This window comes from Herpailurus yagouaroundi, unplaced genomic scaffold (assembly GCF_014898765.1).
Source record: "Herpailurus yagouaroundi ecotype Mexico unplaced genomic scaffold, PumYag 119264, whole genome shotgun sequence".
Classification (NCBI taxonomy): Eukaryota; Metazoa; Chordata; class Mammalia; order Carnivora; family Felidae; genus Herpailurus; species Herpailurus yagouaroundi.
Window position 1 is genome coordinate 1 of NW_024421897.1, and position 5,721 is coordinate 5,721.

Sequence of the window (5,721 nt, forward strand, 5' to 3'; positions counted from 1 at the left end):
ACAAATGGTGCTGGGAGAACTGGACAGCAACATGCAGAAGGTTGAAACTAGACCACTTTCTCACACCATTCACAAAAATAAACTCAAAATGGATCAAGGACCTGAATGTGAGAAAGGAAACCATCAAAACCTTAGAGGAGAAAGCAGGAAAAGATCTCTCTGACCTCAGCCGTAGCAATCTCTTACTCGACACATCCCCAAAGGCAAGGGAATTAAAAGCAAAAGTGAATTACTGGGACCTTATGAAGATAAAAAGCTTCTGCACAGCAAAGGAAACAACCAACAAAACTAAAAGGCAACCAACGGAATGGGAAAAGATATTTGCAAATGACATATCGGACAAAGGGCTAGTATCCAAAATCTATAAAGAGCTCACCAAACTCCACACCCGAAAAGCAATTAACCCAGTGAAGAAATGGGCAGAAAACATGAATAGACACTTCTCTAAAGAAGACATCCAGATGGCCAACAGGCACATGAAAAGATGTTCAACGTCACCCCTTATCAGGGAAATACAAATCAAAACCACACTCAGATATCACCTCACGCCAGTCAGAGTGGCCAAAATGAACAAATCAGGAGACTATAGATGCTGGCGAGGATGTGGAGAAACGGGAACCCTCTTGCACTGTTGGTGGGAATGCAAATTGGTGCAGCCGCTCTGGAAAGCAGTGTGGAGGTTCCTCAGAAAACTAAAAATAGACCTACCCTATGACCCAGCAATAGCACTGCTAGGAATTTACCCAAGGGATACAGGAGTACGGATGCATAGGGGCACTTGTACCCCAATGTTTATAGCAGCACTCTCAACAATAGCCAAATTATGGAAAGAGCCTAAATGTCCATCAACTGATCAATGGATAAAGAAATTGTGGTTTATATACATAATGGAATACTACGTGGCAATGAGAAAGAATGAAATATGGCCTTTTGTAGCAACGTGGATGGAACTGGAGAGTGTGATGCTAAGTGAAATAAGCCATACAGAGAAAGACAGATACCATATGGTTTCACTCTTATGTGGATCCTGAGAAACTTAACAGGAACCCATGGGGGAGGGGAAGGAAAAAAAAAAAAAAAGAGGTTAGAGTGGGAGAGAGCCAAAGCATAAGAGACTGTTGAGAACTGAGAGCAAACTGAGGGTTGATGGGGGGTGGGAGGGAGGAGAGGGTGGGTGATGGGTATTGAGGAGGGCACCTTTTGGGATGAGCACTGGGTGTTGTATGGAAACCAATTTGACAATAAATTTCATATATTGGAAAAAAAAAGAAATCAGAAACAAATGAAGACTTTAGAAGAAAAGCAAAAGGGGGGAAGGTCAAAGGTGGATGATCTGAGGGGGACCCCAATGTTGGTAAGAATGTTTGAAGAGATCGTTGATGACAATCATGCCATAGTGTCTGCATCTGTGGGCTTAAAACACTACATCAGCATTCTTTCCTTTGTAGACAAGGATCTGCTGGAACCAGGCTGCTCAGTCCTGCTCAACCACAAGGTGCATACCATCATAGGTGTGCTCATGGATGACGTGGGTCCCTTGGCCCATGGCTCCCCTAGGAGGTGGAAGGTAGAAAAGGCCTCCCAGAAACCTATGCTGATATTGGGGGGTTGGACAACCGAATCCAGGAAGTTAAGGAATCTGTGGGGCTTCCTCTCACTCATCCTGAATGTTATGAAGAGATGGGTATAAAGCTCCCAAAGAGGGTCATTCTCTATGGTCCACCTGGCACAGGTAAAACCTTATTAGCCAAAGCAGTAGCAAACCAAATCTCAGCCACTTTGTTAAGAGTGGTTGGCTCTGAACTTATTCAGAAGTACCTAGGTGATGGATCCAAACTCGTTTGGGAATTGTTTCAAGTTGCAGAAGAACATGCACAATCCATCATATTCATTGATGGAATCAATGCCATTGGAACAAAAATATACGACTCAAATTGCAGGGGTAAGAGAGAAATTCAATGAACAATGTTGGATTGGTTGAACCAGTAGGATTTGATTCAAGGGGTGACATGAAAGTTATCATGGCCACAAACTGAATAGAAACTTTGGATCCAGCCCTTATCAGACCAGGCTGCATCAACTGGAAAATTGAGTTCCCCCTGCCTGATGAAAAGACTAAGAAGCGCATCTTTCAGATCCACACAAGCAGGATGATGCTGGCCAATGATGTAACCCTGGACGACTTGATCATGGCTAAAGATGACCTCTCTGGGGCTGACATCAAGGCAATCTGTACAGAAGCTGGTCTGATGGCCTTGAGAGAACGTAGAATTAAAGTAACAAATGAAGACTTCAAAAAATCTAAAGAAGATGTTCTTTATAAAAAACAAGAAGGCACCCCTAAGGGGCTCTATCTGTAGTGAACACATTTGCCTTCAAGAAAGTGGTTGGGAGTATCCCAATTCCTCAGAGGGATGAGGTTGGGGGAGTTGCCCAGAGGAACCCATGTTCCAGTTGATCTTTCTTAGCAGAATCTCCTGTGATCTTTTTGAGCATGATGTGTAGGATGCCCACCAGACTGCCTTCATCTGTTGGTTGCTCTCTCCCCAATAAAGCGAGCCCCTTCTCAAAAAAAAAAAACAAAAAACAAAAAAAACTAAACTAAATAAAACAAAACAAAACAAAACAAAATAAAATAAAACAAAATAAAATAAAATAAAATATCTATGTATTCCATGGATTCCAAGTACCTGAAGTTCAGCAGGAAACAATGAAAGCATTTCGTTAGCTCCTCTATCAAGTCAGGCAATCTCTGTTCCATCTCAGGGCCTTTGGGTCTACTCATCCCTCAGCCTAGAAGGTTCCTCTCCCTTCTCTGCAACTGGTTAACCCTAACACAATCTTAAGTATTGGCTTAAAGTCTCCACAGAGCACTGGAGATGCCAGAATTTATGTTTAGGAGGGACTTTGGAGGAAAAGGGAAGTACACTGGGGAACTTTTTGCCTAGCAAGTCCAGTTTTTACTTAGATTTTATTTTCATTTAGGGTGACATGGGAGTTGGCTAAAGCCTCTTCAAACCAGAACTTCCCTACTCATCCTTTCACAAAATTTTGTAACAGTAATCACTTTATTTGTTTGTTAGTTTTGAGAGAGAGGGAGAGAGAGAGAGAGAGCGCGCGCTACCTAGGGAGAAGGGCAGAGGGACAGAGGGAGAGAAAGAATTTTAAGCAGGCTCCACGCTTGGTGCAGAGCTGGATGCAGGGCTCGATCCTATAACCCTGGGATCATGACCTGAGCCGAAATCAAGAGTCAGATGCTCAATCAACTGAGCCACCAGGGTGCCTACTTTTTTATTTATTATAAACCCCTGCAGAGTAGCACTTCAAAAGAATGGAGAGTAAGCTTTATTCATTACTATATCCTAATGCCAAGCCCTGTGCCTAACACTCAGAAGTTACTCATTAAGAAATGGTTCAGTGATTTCTTTTTAAATCCTAGAAATATTTTTCTGCAAGGGCAGCAGTGATCTATATTAAGAATGGTTTAGGGGCGCCTGGGTGGCGCAGTCGGTTAAGCGTCCGACTTCAGCCAGGTCACGATCTCGCGGTCCGTGAGTTCGAGCCCCGCGTCGGGCTCTGGGCTGATGGCTCAGAGCCTGGAGCCTGTTTCCGATTCTGTGTCTCCCTCTCTCTCTGCCCCTCCCCCGTTCATGCTCTGTCTCTCTCTGTCCCCAAAATAAATAAACGTTGAAAAAAAAATTAAAAAAAAAAAAAAAAGAATGGTTTAATTCCTACAGTTATGAAGAGGTTTTTGGAAGTGAGGCAGAAAAAAATAGAGGGATCTTACTGCTCCCAGAAGAATTTTCCTAGTGGGATTTTCCCCAGGAGATGTTCTCTCCACAGCCAATGGAGTAAGATGAAAAGGAATGGTCCAAAAAAAGGCCATAGACCTAGATCCTGAAGACACTCATGTGGGAACATCAGGTTTAAAGCCAGAGGTTGGGGCTTCTTAGAGACCCAGGAGGCCTAAGTTGTGCTGGAGAGACTAGAAGCCAAGTAGCAATGCTGACTTTAGAAATGGAAAGGGAAAAAAATCACAAAAGGAGAATAAAGGTTTGCATATCCCACAAATTATTATAGCACAGGAGTAAAACTCAGCTGAAAATCATGCTACATTCCAAGTACAAAACCACAACAGGCAAAAGGGAAGCAGTTCATCACACACACACACACACACACACACACACACACCATTCCCAAGTCCATTCTTCTTCCTGATCTTACCATAAAATCAGAACTCTTTCCTACAGCCCATTATATAATCAGACAGGTCCCCTTCCTCAATCTATCGCCATTCTCCCCCTTGTCTTGGCTGAAATGTTACTTCCTCAAAGAGCTTTCTCTCTAACTCTCTAATGCAGTATTTCAGTCTTGTCACTTTCCTTCATAGTATTCATGTCTGGCACACAAAAGATCCTCAATAGATGGCTTTAGAATTAATTTAAACGTTCACACTTTTTCGTACCAAATGATTTAATCCAGGATGCAAGTGTTCATCACCAATGGATGACAAATAAAAATTATAAGAGTAGAAAGTCTTAAACATTAGATATAGGACCTGAGTTGTGGCAGAATCTTAGGTAATGCTGCAAGAACATGACAAAAGTAGGAACATCTAAATCCTGTAGAATACAACCAACAAACCAATCATAATTTTGGTGCTTCAACACAAATTATCCCTGGTTATATTTTCTAGATTACCAATTGGATATAAGGATATTTATATTATCCACTTGGCATTTAGACAGGAACTAGCATTCTTTGAGTAATATCAGATAACTCATTTTTATATCTTTCATATTTTCAGTAAGTCCCTGATCTGTTTGTTGAAAAATGACAAGAAAAAATCGGGGGGTGAGGGAATGGGGCTCCCTATCCACTGACTGCCTCTCAAATAACAATTTCCTTTTTCTTCCTTGTTAACAGAATCCTGATCTCAGACCTTCTTTGTGCTTCAGGGTTGGTGAGCCCAGACCCATGGAGTAAGTTATGATTGACCTAAGTCAGTGGTTCTCAGTGGGGTGCTTGATTGACTTTGTTTCCCAGGGTATATTCAGCAGTGTCTGGAGACATTGCTGATTGTCACATCTTGGGAGAAGTGCTATTGGCATCTAGTAGGGACAGACGAGAGATGCTGGTCAACATTCTACAATGTACAGTTCACTAGTCCCCCCAGACAAAGAATTATTTCTTCCAAAACACCAATAGTACCAAGGTCAAGAGATGTTGCTCTAAGGTAATCAGTGTGGTCCCAATCTCCTTGGTCAGTGATGTATTCAAGCATGGGTCTGTGATGCAAATCTAACTAATAAAATACAATGGGAAATCTACTAAGATACTTCTGGAAAGGCTTTTTCTTACCATTAAAGGAAGATATTCATTTTCTGTTGAAATGCATTACTTTCCTAAGTAGAACCGTATTTACAAACAATGAAAGAGAAACATACAAAAAGAAACAGTCCCTCCCGTGGCTAGATGTCATTGCATTTGTACATGGTGTCTGGTACTGTGATTGCAGTCTTGGGATCATGACAGTTGTTAGCTGAAGAGAGCATAAGAGGATGGCCAAGCAAAAAGGTAGAAGTAACCTGCATCTTTGATGTCATCATTGCACCTCTGACTTAACCTTGAGCCTTCTTGTTATATGAGATAATCAATTCTATTACTACTTAAGTTATTTATTTCATAGGACTTTCTAAAAACATTAGATGGCACAAAAAC

At 41.7% G+C, this 5,721-nt stretch overlaps 1 pseudogene; it reads left to right on the forward strand.

The window, feature by feature from the left end:
• Positions 1 to 1,258: 1,258 nt before the first annotated feature.
• On the forward strand, positions 1,259 to 2,554 carry LOC121026504 (26S proteasome regulatory subunit 4-like; annotated as a pseudogene).
• Positions 2,555 to 5,721: the final 3,167 nt, after the last annotated feature.